The sequence below is a fragment of the Amblyomma maculatum genome, chromosome 4 (assembly GCF_055883805.1).
Source record: "Amblyomma maculatum isolate TAMU_Amacu chromosome 4, ASM5588380v1, whole genome shotgun sequence".
Taxonomy (NCBI): domain Eukaryota; kingdom Metazoa; phylum Arthropoda; class Arachnida; order Ixodida; family Ixodidae; genus Amblyomma; species Amblyomma maculatum.
The window spans coordinates 153,800,358-153,815,072 of NC_139347.1; the positions used below are offsets into that span (position 1 = coordinate 153,800,358).

The 14,715-nt window shown below is 45.8% G+C and overlaps 1 long non-coding RNA gene across 1 annotated transcript in view; it reads right to left on the reverse strand.

Moving 5' to 3' along the window:
- Positions 1 to 225: 225 nt before the first annotated feature.
- The window catches only part of LOC146193319 (uncharacterized), a 55,561-nt gene continuing 41,071 nt past the window's right edge, over positions 226 to 14,715 (reverse strand). The window contains exon 3 of the long non-coding RNA XR_014706440.1: positions 226 to 327. This is a non-coding gene — a long non-coding RNA (uncharacterized LOC146193319). The remainder of the gene's footprint in view (positions 328 to 14,715) is intronic.

A 14,715-nucleotide genomic window follows, 5' to 3' on the forward strand; every position in this document is an offset into this window, starting at 1 on the left:
GGGCTACGTCGGCCCCTCTTGCAGCACCCACATTGAGCCCACCGGGGCTGTCCTGCATTGCCTACATTGGGCCCACCGGGGCCCACCCTTCATAGCCCACTTTGTGCTACCTGGGGCTGTTGCTCTTCTCAAAATTGATTGCACACACGGGAAAACAGCAAGAAATGTTCGATTGGTTCCGGTTTCCCGCAAAATGCGCAGATTGAAGTATGCAACAAACCAGACCTGCGTTGAGGCTTCCTTCTCTTTCTGCCTCGTGCTCCTGTTCCAGTTGCCATCTTTTGGATGTTCTTCAATGAGGCAATATTATGGTGATGATGATGTCCTCTGTCAAGGAGGAAGAGGAGGAGGTGGAAAGGCAGCGAGATTAAGCGGTTGTTAAAATGGCACATAATATTATGAGTTCCAGAAGGACCTAGATCATTCGGAAAATGTACATTGTTCTTTCAATGCAGATAATCTATTTCCGCGGGTAATATGGATGCCGAGAAAGCGGGTGCATTCTCTAAATTATATATTTCTCAAAGCCTGTTTCACAACCTCTTTGCGGAGCTACAAAGTTAATGAACGAACTGATCAAATTAAAATGGCACACAGAATGTGATTGCGTTCCAAATAAAATTTTAAGCTGTTGTCTGTGAACGCCTAATACGCTGCTGTGCGGCAGTGCTGTGTTTGTCAATATTAAAGCTCCTGGTCAAAATAGATCAAAAGAAAGTACCTAAACGTAAAGTACTTAAAGAAAGTACTAATGTACTCGAAAGGACGACATTAAGAAGCGGAAAACAATGTGTACACGAACCAGGCTCTTTGCTACTGACTCTTGTTAATACATGACCATCTAGTCGCCGTTATTTGTGCCTGAAGCAGGCCGAGTCCAGCATTTTCCTGTATGTTGTGGGTATGCAGTTCGTAAATGCAGGAGCGTTTTGTTCTATTTTGTAGTAATATATTATGCGATTGATACAGAGATTCAGTCACGAATTTAATAGCAGCATGCCTCCTTCTATAAACTGGCGGTGCAGTTTTGGTGAGACGTCCGACAACTGTCCTAAGCGCTGGCGGCTGCGTTTTGATGGAGGCGAAACGAAATGACGTCCGTGTGGCTTGCGATATCAGTGCACGTTAAAGATTGGCAGAGGGTCGAAATTACTGCGGAGCCCTTCCTTGCTCTCTTTCCGCTTTCACTCTCACCTTCTTCCCTTCCCTTACGGCGCGGTTCAGGTGTCCACAGACAGATATTGTGTCTTTACTTTCTTGTGAACCAATTATTCGCAAGTTCCACATAAGGTGTTGCCGCTTCGCCCTAAGCGTACGGCCCGCTTGCGGAAGCGCCTCCCGCACAACATATATGATGATTGTCGCAATGCGTACTGGTTTTAGAATGTCGTTCTGTTTTGAGTGCTCTTTCGATATACAAGAGCTTATTTTCCACGCATGCGTATGAAGAAACACAATATAAGTCAAACAGGAAATTCATTTCCCAAGTTTCAATTTCCTGTATTTCACGCACAGTACTTGAACATTGCGTCCAAAGACGACGTAAGCCTCCATACATATTTTCCTTAAAGATCGCAAGGTGAAGAATAAATGTAATTGCAAATATATGCTTTGAAAAGTCAGTTATAGACATCAGGGGCATTTAAAGCAGCACGAGAAGATTGGACGCGAAGAATAAACACTCAAACGACATGAGCTGCTGGTTGTTTTTGGAGTCGTTTCATCGTCATTGCTTGCCTGCACTACTTCCCTGGGAACTACCGCCCCTTGAGCGCAACATGTTTTATCAGTAACCGCTGGTGCAGAGACTATACAGGTACTTGTGCGAAACGCTTGAGTTAAGCTACCACATGCACACAGAATTCGCAGTATATTTACGACGACGTGGAGAGACATTCAAATCCTGTAGTAGCCTTTGTTTTACTCAGGAAGTTGTAGCTATTCTTTTCTTTAAGACATGGTTGCGCCGATTATCAAGCGACCACTGCTCAAAAATACTTTCGTCTGGGCTTATTCACAATTTACTTCATCGAAAATCCATAGCTACCAGTGAGGTCAGCGTGCACCTACAAAAGCATGAACGGGGACTTTATGCCGAAATGAGTACCATGTATGGGATAAGAGGTGAAGAATTTCTCGGTATCCCTCTTGTTCGCGGCGCACGTGTCTCTGCGGACTTTGTTGCCGCGATTGTAGCCGCTTCCGTACAAGTGGTAGCTGCCGCTCCACGCCCGCGGTACTCGAATGCTTTGCATAACAGACCAGCCATCACTGCATCGGGTGGATTCTACCACACTTGAATGCCCGCGCACAAAATTCTTGTACAGTTACAACACAAAATAGCCTGAATTGAATGCTTTTGCGACAAAATAGCGCACACGCATAACAATTTTGATGCCGTCTCTTCCAGCGCAGCGCTGCCGCCGACTAGTCGGACCAACCTTCGAAAAACCCTATTGGATTTCCAGTGACCCCCTCTGTATGTCGCCGAAATTGCGAATTATTGATATTCAACGGCGTCGTTCTTGTCTCAGAATGAAACTGATACTGTTTCGAAAACGCAGACGTTACTAATTTTGAATTTTCTTCAAACGTTCGCGCTTTGTCCTTCAGGAAAGCAATCGGGTTTGCATTTGTCTGTTTTAGAGATTTCTTAATTCTCACACCTGGCCTCCGATCCGCTGGCGTCTACATGGCGTGACATTGGAAGAGAACACAGACGAAACACAAGGATAAAAAGGTTGACCCTGTTGTGTCTGTATGATGTTTTGTTGGTGTATCAGGAATTCCATCACCACGTATTTTGCTTCATCACGGCCTGGGGTTATGACTGAAATTCTTAATTGCTCACAACTCTCACGAATCGATCGAAAACTTCAATTTCACACAATATCATACAGGCGTTCCTAAACAGAAATTCGGAAAGCTGACAAGTAGTAGAAAAAATGCACTTCGAGGTGCAAACCTGAAACAACCCTTCAGAGGACAGAAGGGCTAAATCAAATATCAGACGACCTTATCAGCTATACGGCTTTCGGTCAGTTGTACAATCTGCGAGATTCGGAGCATCAGCCCCGAGGGTCTGTCTTCTTTTGACACTACTGTAATCAGTAGCGTACAACCAGACAAGCACTAGTCGGATTATCTAACCTGCTGTGCTGTTATTTGCCCGCTTCAATTGCCGTCTGTCTAGGTCTGAATCCCGTTAGAACCGCGGAGGTACGTAATTGGCGCCGTGGATATTTTAAAGAAGCTACTGTACTGCGAACGCAAGTAATAATGTACCCATCATGCCTGCTCAAGCCATGTGTTCGAGCCAAATAAGAAGCCAGTGCGCGAGTAAAAACCACTTTAGGATGTTTTCACCTCTTGAAAAATATTTTAGCAATGCTAACAACAATTGTACCTGTGATGCTCTCTTCTGTCGCAGTATTTGTAGATTGCAATTCTGTTGCACTTGCTCAAGAGTGTATGTCGAGATTTTGATGCTCGGCAGCGGGAAATGTACGCTCTTTCCAGTACGCTACAATTGCCGAGAGACACCAAAGAAGGGCACATCACAAAACAACATGCGCCAAAATAGCATAAAAGACAAACTGCCAACAAAGAACAACATATAAATAGTGTGCAAGGCAAAATACAGCAAGTGTAAACAAGTGCCATTTGTGCCGTCTGTTGTGTTTGTTTCAAATTGAATGGCGCTCAAATCATGGCCGATCAGTGAAAAGCGCCAGATTTGCAGAGTAACGCACAACCAAAACCTTTCCACACTCGAATGTTGATACCAGCTTTATTAAGTCGTCAGCCGGCAGAAATATCTGAAAAAAAAAATTATTAGGGCTGTTATAGATTGGTTGAAACATCTTGCGAGTTCAAGAGGATTTGCATAGTGCGAAAATCTGCCTATTGTCTAGCTGGGCTATGACCCGTTATGTATGTACACTGATCTCCTGGCTTAGTACTAAGCACTCCTTCCCACACCTCGGGCCAAATGCCTCAAGGGTATCACCTCGGACACCATCCAGAACGCGGCCAAGTACGGCTACAGTCGTCCAGCTCCTGGGGCCCGGCTCCGCCAAGACCGCCACAGGCTCCACCTCAAGCGGTGAGTACGCTAGGAGGGACTCCCACTTCTCACGCACTCGAACAATCCATTACACACCTCACGGCTGTCGTAACACAACTAGTTTATAGAGTCGAAACTATCGAAAAACGCTTAGACGCTCCTCCTCCTCCTACTTCCCCCGCACCAGCTGGCACTGCCCACAAACGTAAGGCTCTTGCCGCAAGCGATACGCAAACGGCAGACATACATGCACAAATAGCGCGCTTCGAAGCACAGGGCGTCTTCTTTCAAGGCCGTATTCAATCGCTGGAGGAACATATTGAGAACTCATTTCGCACCCTCAGCTCTCAGTTTGCTCTACAGCTAGAATCTCTTGGTAAGGCAATCGACTCCCTCTGCAACCATGATGGCATTACCCCGCTCCCGGTTCAGACGCCAAATCACCCAAAGACATCCACTCCGAACTCCTCCCAACCTAATCATGGCGGCTCGCTCGGGTAACACTACCATCTAGCAATGGAACTGCAGGGGGTTCGCGCGCAACAGCGCGGTCCTTCAGCAGTTCCTTACCGCGAGCGACCCCCCCAGAAATCTTTGCCCTTCAAGAAGCAGGGAAACATGCGAAATTGGCTGGATATCGGACATATACATCGGGAAGAGCAAACTCCCAGGTGGCTACTCTAGTTAGGAGAAACCTTACGGTTATCTTACAAGAGCTAGACTCCACTTTCCCAGACCATATCCTTCTCGAAATTCTCCCCCGGCCCTCTCGTGCGACCAGGCAATGCCTTTTTGTGCTCAACGTCTATAGCCCACCTCGATCACGCAAGGCCGTCTTCGGGCCACTTTTCCTCCGAGTACAGCAGCTAGCGCGAGGGCAACCTCTAATTACTCTCGGTGATTTCAACGCTCCGCATCAAGCATGCGGTTACCACTACGACACGCTTAAAGGCCGATTGCTTTGGGACGATTGGCACGCACTCCATCTGAACCTCTTAACGGATATCACCCAACACACTCGGAGAGGAACGAGCGTCTCGCGGGACACAACCTCGGATCTCGCCTTTACGGGACCGGGGATCGCGGCTACCCGGCGCAATACTCGGGAAACATTCGGAAGCGACCACTACGTTCTGTAGATTGTAATTCAGGAGCCTACTCGACAACGTACGCGACCAGCTAAAGCGGTCAACTGGGACTGCTTTCGCACCAAGAGAAAAGAGTCTTCCCAACCTGTCACAGACATCGCCGCTTGGTCAGCCGACATCCTCAAACAAGTTGCAGATGTCACTGCTGAAGTTGCTGTGGAAGACTTCGTACCAGACTGTGACAGATATTATGCCCAACTGTGCTTCAAAACCTCAACCACGACGCTGTTAACACACTGCATACATTATGACAAAAGATTTGGACAACCCTGCAGTGACCACAGGATTGGAGGAGGTCAGTTTACATCCCCATTCCAAAGAAAGGCAGTGCCAAAGATTGTTCCAACTACCGCACGGTCGCGCTTATTTCGCATGCTAGCAAGGTGATGTTGAAAATCCTGCACGGTAGGCTGCAGCAGTATGTGGATCGGGAGCTTCCGGACGTGCAAGCTGGGTTTCGCAAGGGCAGAGGAACTAGAGACCAAATTGCCAACCTTCGCTGGATCATGGAAAAAGCAAGATAGTTCCAGAAACCCATTTACTTCTGCTTTATTGATTATGCGAAAGCGTTTGACTGCGTAGATCACAGCAGATTGTGGCAAGCTCTCCAGGAGATGGGAGTTCCAATTCACCTCATCTGTCTCCTCAGGAACCTTTATGAAGGGCAAGAGGCCACAGTCAGAACTGGGCATGGTCTTACTGATTGGTTTCCGATTGAGAAAGGGGTGAGGCAAGGCTGCATACTGTCGCCCTGCCTATTTACCCCATATGCAGAGTGCATCATGAGAAAGGCCGGTCTGGACTAGTCTTCAGCTGGAGTGAAGATTGCTGGAAAACGTATCAACAACCTTAGATATGCGGATGATACCACTTTAATGGCAGAAAGTGAAGTGGAACTCAAGAGACTTCTGATGCGCGTACAAGAAGAGAGTGAGAAGTTTGGGCTTAAACTGAACATTAAAAAGACGAAGATCATGGCGTCTTGCCCTATCAAGTCCTGGAGCATCAATGGACAAGAAGTGGAAGCTGTGACAGATTTTCTGTTCTTGGGCGCTAAGATTACCTCGGAAGGAGACTGCAGCCATGAAATTAGGAGACGCCTGCTTCTGGGAAAGAGAGCAATGGTTAGCCTTGACCGCCTAGTGAAGAGCAGAGACATTAGTCTGCCAACCAAGATCCGTATAACCCGTGTATTGATCTTTCCAGTTGTGATGTATGGATGCGAGAGTTGGACTGTGAAAAAGGCTGACCGCCGAAGAATTGACGCGTTTGAATTGTGGTGCTGGCGAAGACTCTTAAGAGTTCCTTGGACTGCCAGAAGGTCAAATCAGTCGATATTGTCGACCATAAACCCTGACTGCTCATTGGAGGGTCAAATTCTAAAGTTAAAGCTCAGCTACTTTGGTCATCTGATGAGAAGAGAGGAGTCACTGGAGAAAGATTTGATGTTGGGAAAGGTTGAGGGTCGCCGGAGAAGGGGTAGGCAGCGAACGCGATGGTTAGATGGCATTCTCGAGGCATTGCAGATGAAGCTATGTGATGTTAAGAAGATAGTGAGTGACCGGAAAGCGTGGCGTGACATGGTCCATAGGGTCACGAAGAGTCGGACACGACTGAACGCCTGAACTGAACTGTGGGACCGCAAGCGCAAGCTGGAGGCCCTGATGCAAACTCGCAAGTGGGATTGGAATCTTCGTCGACGGCTCACCCGAGTCCAAACAAATATCGAAAATTATGCCATGGAGCTTACACGTCAAAACTGGCACAATATATGTTACCAGATGGATAAGGCTCCTAACACCAGAAGCACCTGGAAATTACTCCGTCACCTCCTCGACCCTGAAGGGAGAAAGTTCCAAGCTCGCCAGCAGCTCCAGCGTATCTTCCACCAATTTCGGGAACCTCAAATGCCCTCATACAGGAGCTAGTAGACACCTACATCCGCCCAGGACCGGTGAAATCTTTCTCTCCTTATCAGGGCAAGGAAAACGTCCGTTTAGATGCTCCCATCCCTTTACCGGAGGTACGAGTTGAGCTCAATCGTCTCAAGACAAACTCAGCTGCAGGCCCGGACCGGATACCTAACCGTATGCTTCGGAACCTCGACGACGCCTCGATTCATGCTCTCACACACTTTCTGCAAAAATGCTGGGAGCGGGGAGCCATCCCGCAAGAGTGCAAATGCGCCAACCTCGTGCTCATCCCCAAGCCGGGCAAACCACTTACTCTCTCGAACCTCCGCCCCATTTCTCTCACGTCCTGCGTGGAAAAACTATTGAAACGTGTAAGCCAGACCCGTCTTCTTCGTTACCTAGAAGAACAAAACCCACTTCCAGACACGATGTTTGGTTTTCGACCACACCTTGCGGCCCCAGACATCATGCTCTTGCTCAAGCATTAGGTGCTGACACATAGCACTTTGGACACCAAAGTCATAGTTGGTCTAGATGTCGCGAAGGCCTTTGACAATGTCCGGCACGAAGCCATTCTGCAGAACCTCCAGACCCTAGGGGTGGGACAACGAACGTGTGCATATATACGCGACTTTCTCACGAACCGCACAGTGCAACTTGACACCGGCTGAGGAGATCCTTCCACCATCTCTCCTGGAAGCCGGGGTACACCCCAAGGCTCAGTGCTTTCCCCACTCCTGTTCAGTATTGTGCTGCTTGGCCTGCGCAATCTTTTGGCAGATATCCCCCACTTGCACACCAGCCTATACGCCGACGACCTCACTCTGTGGATTACACACGGCAGTGACGGCCAGCTCGAGGAGACTCTGCAGATAGCCATCGATCGCGTTGGTACCTACCTGGCCACAGTCAGCCTATCCTGCTCGGCCACCAAGTGTGAATACATCATTGTCCCAATCCAGGAAAGACGCCCCAGATCGCCTCCGGCATCCTTCAATCTGCAAGTACGGGGCACTCCCATACCCCGTACCGACCGAATCCGTATCCTCGGCCTTCAACAACAAGATAATGAAGGAAACGCCATTACTTTTCAGCGAATAGATCAATCTGTAATCCAGATCAGCTGCCTGCTGAAGAGAGTTGCCAACAAGCATATGGGCATGCGCGAATCCAACCTTCTGCGCCTCGTACAAACCTTCGTTTGTACGCGCATTGCCTATGTTGCCCCTCACCTTCGCCTCACACGAACAGATCGGGAATGACTGGATGCATCGCTGCGCAATGCATACAAGACAGCATTGGGTCTACCCATGTCCACTTCCACCACCAAACTGATGACCCTCGGGATCTCCAACACAGTCGACGAGCTGATTGAAGCAACTCTAACTTCCCAATATGAGCGCCTCTCGCTGACACATGCGGGCCGTGCAGTACTGAGCTAGGTTGGAATCACTCCTCTGAGGGCGACTTCTACGTATATGGACCTCACGCCTGAGCAGACTCAGTCTTCGTATACCTCCGCTTCCCAAACCTATGCATCCAGAGTATCATACAGAGCGCAGAGCCGACGGAGAGCGGCAACTCCACAAACGTTTTACCGGTCGCCCCGACGTTACGTACACAGATGCCTCCCACCACCCCCGTCGCCCCGCTATGGTAGCGGTTGCATTGGCACCGCACCGAAATTGGCACAACGCCTGCAGCGTCCTCAACGCCGCAACTGTTACCACTGTGGAAGAGGTTGCCATCGCGTTAGCTCTGACCGACCCCTCCACCAAAGTCTTCGTTAGCGATTCCCAACAGCCAATCCGTAACTTCGATGCAGGTCGTATATCCCGACAGGCACACACTATCCTCAGATCTCTTCCCTTACCGCCTACACCTCATCTTCTCATATGGACCCCAGCTCATGAGGCGCTCAGCGGGAATGCACAGGCGCATGCTCTAGCCCGAGAACTCAGCTACCGGGCGGAGCACCTTCCTCAGCCTGACGCTTCCTCTGACACTCCCCAAGGCACTCATTCACGCCTTGTTACATACACGGACATCTTCCAGCATTATCGGCTCGAACGGTGTCTATAGCCCTCTGCACACCGGGAACTATCCCGGCGCGAGGCCGTCCATTGGCGAAAAATACAAACAGGAACCTTTCCCAACCCTTGGCTATATACCAAAAGTTTCCCAAATCTTATTGCACCTAGCTGCCAACTCTGCTCACAACCGGCCACATTTATTCACATGATGTGGACATGAAAACGACACAACGCAGACAATACAGCTACAAGGGATGCGTGGGAGTCCCTCCTGTGTACCACCGAGCTCGCCCAACAGCGCCAGCTCATTTTGCGCGCATTGGAGGCTGCAGAGTTCCAAGGAATCCTTCTCTAGGCAGTGCAATCAGGCTTTCGGCTGGTTCCCCTTCTTTGGGAGTAAATGAAGTGTTTATCATCATCATCTCGCACGTTGTGCTTTCGTTTCTGTTTTGGGCATAATGCTGCATTGTAGTAATTCCATTTAGTAGTGATAGCAGGCGGCAGAGAGTTACCTATACGCATCTGAACAAACCAATAATTAACCCCAAAAAATTAATTCCGCTGCGATGATAACAATGAACCAAGTGGGCAGCGGCCATTCAAAGAAATCATCATCACCTTTAAATTAAGGGGAGGTGAAAACATCAAAGTTGACATTAAACAACGCAGATGACGTAGCAAAAAGCGGTGATCATTCGCTATATATAACTGCCACCTGTGCCAAGAGCCTACTGTTACAAAGTGTCAAAACATTGTGCCAGCTGTCTCTCGTCTCTGTAACGCAGCAGCAGCAAAAAATTTTTTAGCATTAACAGATGTTTCAATGCGCAGCGCAGATGTTGATCATCTCAGATGACTGGATGTATCTACGATCTGGCTTCATCTTATAACCTTTACTTGAATGTGCAGCATAGACCAAGACCAGATATATCAAGAGAATAACGCTTTTAATCACTGGTCATGTGGCGTGCCACATTTTAGTGTGTCTTAAAAATATCGCGTGTCAGACAGATATGCGTTAAGAAACATTCTGCAAAAGTAGGGCGTGTCAATATTTATGTGAAACAAAACTGTTGCTTTAAACGGAATCTTTCTATATTGTGTGTAAAGGTAGGTTTCATTAAAACAGCATATCGAAGGCTAAAACGTAATAGCGCATAAACGCAACCACACAAAGATAGGGTCACAACACAAAACAAAAGCGCTCAATAAAAACTGATTTATTACCGGAAGGTAACACCTTAAAAATGGCGAAACAGCGTTAAAAAAAAATTCGGGAATCACAGACTGATGACAAAAGCTACACAGCAGGACGCACGTGCATGCAAGCAGGACCAATTTACAATTGTGAATTTTTTTATATTGCTACGGGTGGAAAACAAAAGAGTAGTCTGTGACACTAGTCCAGGCTCCGCTTAGCCCTACACACACTGTGTTGTATTCAATTCAATTCAATTTTATTTTTCAGAAAGCTTCTGAAGGGTCACCTGGGCTAAAAGCTCTCATGTCAGCTTGACAAGGCCCAGGTGCCCAAATGTACAAGGCAGGGCATGGTGGCCTACCATGCATAGGACAGTACAATGAAAAATAAAATACACAAAATTCATGGTACAGATTTGTACATATGAAAAAATCAACTATGATAGGACAAAATGGATACATGTTTGCAACAAAACAGCAATGACGTCATTCAGAGAATAGATGCGAGAGAGGAAAAAAAATCTAAAGATGCAATACAAATCGTGCTTCTAAAGGGAAACATACAGGAAACAAGTACATTTTCATATTAACGGCTTCTGAAAATCAGGATAGCAGGATATATCACCCACTAAAATCTAATGGGATAAAAAATACTGCCGTAATCGGTTGAGGTTGTGGCTGCTAAATTCATTATACTTATTGAGAATTTCTGGAAGATTATGTTTCAAAGACTGTAGTTTGTAATTGGTGCGGAAGCGTGGAATCAGTTACACATCAGTGCTGCGTGTAAAGGCATTGCTTTGATAATGTTGTAAGGATGCGATAGACGTAATGAACTGCCTGAAAGCGGGTGATTATAAATAAAATGAGCGCAGCATACGAAATTCATAAATGTTTTGTATCGGGACTATATTGTATTGAGGAAAATACTGTTCAGTTGAAGAGAAGTAGTCAATGTTAGCTATAATGCGCAAAATCTTCTTTTGCAGCATGTAAACCTTCTTAATGTTGCCTTTAGTTGTTGTCAACCACACCAAATTGCAATAGTTAATGTATGAGAAGAACAGCGCCTGATATATTTGAAGTTTAGTGTGCACTGGAAGTAATGAGCGGCAGCGAGATAAGGCCCCGCTTGTTTTACTTAGTTTTGCGCAGATATTAGTGATGTGCGAGTCCCATGTTAATGAATCGGAAAACGTCACTCCTAGAATCTTATGTTCTTTTACAACTGAAATTTCTTCTCCATCACAGTTAAGAGTGGTCGCCAAGCTTACTACTTTATTTCTCGGCCGAAAAATAATTACTTTTGTTTCTGCCGGATTAATTTTCAATCGGTTATTCTTTGACCAGAAAACCAATCTTTCGAGCAAGTCTGTGTTGCAAGACTGTTTTCTTCTGGGCCAGATTAAAGAATGCTACTATCATCAGCATAAATAATAAATTTTCCCTCTAACCCAGTCGTCACAATGTCATTAATATACACATTAAAAAGGAACGGCCCTAAAATACTACCCTGTGGAACTCCAGTTGCAATGGGTAAAAAAGAGGACTGTCTGTTACCTAAGTGTACGCACTGACTTCTGTCTCGAAGGTAAGATCTGATAAGGTTTAAAGGTGTTCCTGGAATTCCATACAAAAATAATTTATCTAAAAGGATATCATGACTGAGTGAATCAAAAGCCTTGGAAAAGTCAATAAATAGACAAAGAGTAAGCAACTTATTTTCAATATTCTCCAAGGTCTTTTCTTTGAGAATCAGCAGAGCGTGCTCTGTCGAGCGCCCCTTTCTAAAACCAAACTAGGCATCAGAAAAAAGCCTCATCTGGTCAAAAAATTCTGTCAACCTTACGGATAAAATTTTGTCGAACCCTTTTGAGAATATTGGTATAACAGATATTGGTCTGTAATTTTTAGTGTCAGTTTTGTCGCCGCCTTTGTGTATGACAGTTACTCTACACGTTTTCATTTCGTAAGGATACTCGCCATCCTCAATGATCAAATTGAAAATGTGCGTGAGAATAGGAGCAAATGACGGTAATACATAGTTTACAGGCTTGATTTGCAAATTATTTATGTCAAGAGCTTGGCTATTCTTAAGTTGCATGAATGTTCTTGAGACTTCTGCCTCTGTGACAGGGAGACAAACAAAACTTTTAATAAGGCTATTAATGTCAGGGGGTGAAAATGGGAGGCTATGATCCGTCGTTATGCTGTCGATAAATACTTGATTGAAGTGATCAGCTAGAGCTTGATCAGAAAGTTCACGATTATTAACTAATATCTTCTCAGGTGCGGTGTTCTTATTTCGAAGGCCAAGGACTTTATTTATGGCTTTCCAAGTGGCTTCTGGTTGATAATTGGTAATAGAAGCGAAAATATGTTCAAAATATGCTGTCTTTGCATGCCGAAGCTCAGAATTCAATTTATTTCGAGAAGCCTTGAAATTTTCGAGCGCCATCTGCGTACGCGCATTTAGAAATGCATGAAAGAGCTTATTTTTCTTTCTTATCATGCGTAGGTGAACTGTGGTAACCCACGGCTTTTTTTATCTTTTTTGATGGACGGAAAGTTCTGAAGGGAAAGTGCGCAGCATATATTTTTACGAAAATTTCAAGGAAACTCGAGTAGGCGTCGTTTGCATTTCTTTATAGAAATGCAAAGGACCAGTCATATGTGCCAATGTTTTGCTCAAAAGATAACAGAGCTTCGTTTGAAATATATTGCATTGTAATGAAATCAGGGCAACTTTTGTCTGAGCTCGTAGGAGAACGATAAAACATAAAAACAGGGCAATGGTCACTGATATCTGCAGTGATCGTACCGGCAAAGGACACGGCTGTTTCAGTGTTTGTGATAAGTAAATCAAGGGTGGAAGATGAGGACACTGTAAGACGGGTGGGCGTTGTTATAACATTTGTGAAACCATTTGCACAAAGTCTTGTCTCAAAATCATGGACACTGGCATTGTCATCCTGCATATTCAAATTGAAATCTCCACCACAAATCAAGTGAAAATTGTTCGTGCGCAGGTATTCTAGGAATTGGTCAAAAAATTATATAAACACTCCATACCTGCCACTGGGGGGACGATAAACAACCGCCAAAATCTCAAGATTATGTCGAAGAGTTACAATTTCATAATCGTTGGTGACACGGCAATAATCAGGTACAGTTTCGTAATTCAAATCGTCTTCAATGTAGATGGTTACTCCACCACCACGTCGGCTTTTGCGATTAATTGTGAAGTTTTTGTAACCGTCAATACGAACCATATTACAACCATCATAATACCAAGTTTCTGTAACCATTATAATGTTATATTTGAAAGAGAACTGGGTCAGCAGATGGCTAATGTTATCTTCTTTATTTATTGCGGAGCGTGCATTTAATTGTAATACAGAGTTATCAGAGGAGCAAGGCGGTTTTATGCAGTGTGGAAGAACAAGTTCTTTGTAATCCATTAGGAAAGGAGCCGAGCGCTATGTGTGCTTAGTGCGCGCAGATGTGCTTAGGTATCGGGAGACGGTGGTTTGTCTTTCTCGTACGAGGACGAAGAGTCGAGGGGCTGTGTAGAGACTATCTTGACAAGATCTTGCTCATGGGCTATATGAACGCTTTTTGAGGTGTCACTTTCTCGAGCGAATATTTTCCCATTTCCTGTCCAAACTGACTTCCAGTGCTGTTCTTTCTTACATTTTATTGTTATTCCAAGGAGTCGTTTCAGATAGGGGCAGAGGTGCTCATTAACGTAAATGGCAGCTTTGCTGTTGATTCCAATGTTTTCGTTGTTGATTCTAGCCTTTCTTGCTTTTTCAAGAGTAGTGTCACGTTTCGCACGAGACTTGAACTTAACTACAATGTTTGGTGTGTCATGTTTACGGTTTGGTACTCGATGACAGGCTTCAATATCACAAACATTGATTGGCTCTTTGATGAGTTCGCCGATTGTGGTTAGAATTTCTGACACGTCCTCATTGTCAGTTTTTGCCACTCCTTGAATCTCCAGATTGGCGGATCTGGAATATTTCCAAATGTACTAACTGCTTTTCTAACTCGACGGCCTTGGTTTCCACCGTAGAGCATTTAGTTTGCATCATCAGGACGGCCCAGACACTTCGTGTTTCATTCGCTCATGCCAGCATGGTACGCTAGATATACTACCTGCACAGTCCCGGTGCGTTCTATAGTTGAACGAAGTAGAGCGGTAACGACACGGCTTGAGGAGTGTCACAAGCATGATGTCGGAGGTTAGTGGTGTGATTTAATATGTGACGTCTGTGGTTGGCGAAGAATACGGTAGGGACCTGTGTGGCATGGAAGAAGTTTTTCACTCAAGCCAACCCGACGGGACGGGA